A 1,939-nucleotide genomic window follows, 5' to 3' on the forward strand; every position below is an offset into this window, starting at 1 on the left:
GGATTCATGCTATGGTGAACAATGTCAAATTAGGTGAGGGTGTATTCTCTGCCGGGTGGCCGGCTGCCGGCCCACCGGCAGGGGATACAAGCTAAAGGAAACAAGGTCAAAAACATTCAATGTGTATCCTCTGTCGGGTGGCCGGCTGCCGGTCCACCGGCAGGGGATACAAGCTAAAGTCAATTAATCTTCAACATTTCACATTGTGTATTCTCTCGCGGTTGACCGGCTGCCGCCCACCGGCAGGGATACACCCTATTATAAAAAACACCAAAATTTCATGTATACGCTGCCGGTTGGGTAGGCCGGCTGCTGCCCACCAAGCAGAGGATTACAAAGGCTTAATTCTCTATTTTTACAAGTCAGAAATGCAAAGACGCGCTGCCGGTTGGGTAGGCCGGCTGCCGGCCCACCGGCAGAGGATCACTGTATACGAAAACTCAACAAACATTCATCTAAGGCCTTCCAAATTCAACCATCTTTCATTTAATCATTTCATACTTCTTAAACATGATGAATACTCAGAAAATTACCACTTTCAAGATGTAATTAACATATGGGGTGGGTTATAAGTCATTAAAGTGAGGCTTAAATCAAATAATTATGAGGGAATTACACTAACATCATCTCATATTTCACCATATTACAACAAGACATGAAATTACTCCTTAAACATGTGAGAATTGTCATACAAGTATTCTACTCAACACCAAATCACCAAAAAGCATGAAAGACACCAAATTTAACATTCATGTGAGTCTAATACTACACAATTCACACAATTTTAACATAAAAGTCGAGTAACCCATCACCGTTACCTTTTTGCACTTCAATCTTCTAAAGACTCGTCAATGATGTAGCTATCCTCCTCCGGGTTGTCCAAGTTCTCCCCTAAACACAAAAACAAAGGTATTAAGTCAAGAATCCACATCCTTGTAAGATGAGAATTTCGAAATAGAGGAAAAGATGGCAACTTTCTTACTTAGAAAGAAGGAAAATGAGAAAAGGAAGAGAATGGCGCGAAAAGGAACGAGATTGGTGAAGAATTGAGTGAGATATGGTGATTTTAGGGTTAGTAAGGGAAGGTTCAACAATGGTGATGTGGTTGTTGGGAAATTTCAGAAATTAGAAGTGAGGGAGATGAAGTTGTGAGGGTTTAGTTGAGGTTTTGTGTAGAAAAAAGAGGGGAAAAAAGGCCCATGAGTCAAGTTAAGCCCAATAACTCAAAATGAGTCGGTATCTACTAGAATTTTCGTCCCAAGTCTACTATAACTCGAGTCGGAGAATAATATTATTAAAATCTACACTATTATCACCGTTACACGGCTAAGACAATATTTTATGAAAATAAGCTTTAAATAATAATTATTTAATAAAAATTACTTAAAAGTTTATTAAAAAAATATTAGGAAAGCGCGGGGTGTTACATTACATGTGACAAAATTGACAAATGACAAAATATAAAATGGACTTGCTATTTTATAAGTGCCGAAAAATTGGAGGGTTTAAGGTGTATATTGTGTTTTTATTTTAAGTGGAAAACACTATGATTACTACCTCATACTAGCCATGCAACCCTATAGCTTTTGAGAAGAGCAGCTATTGCATGCATAGGCTCCCCAATAAAGCCCCCCACCCAACCGGTTTTCTCTTGAGGACAACCCACATTGTTTTCTCTATTATTCATGCTTTTTCACCTAACATTTTCTAGTGTAAGAAATGTGTTCATCTCTATCTTTTGTGAAAATCCTAGAGAAATAAAAACTCCACACTACTACAAAACAGAGGAAAGAAGACGGTTGAAAACCGTCCTTATATCATTACGGGAACTGTGCTCCCGTTAGTCGTCCTCTTTTCCTAAGAGAACGGTTGCTGCTAATCTAACCGTGCTCTTTACATTATCTTAAACAGAACGGTTCAATTATTAACCGTCCTCTTT

Source organism: Silene latifolia, chromosome Y, assembly GCF_048544455.1.
Source record: "Silene latifolia isolate original U9 population chromosome Y, ASM4854445v1, whole genome shotgun sequence".
NCBI classification, from domain to species: domain Eukaryota; kingdom Viridiplantae; phylum Streptophyta; class Magnoliopsida; order Caryophyllales; family Caryophyllaceae; genus Silene; species Silene latifolia.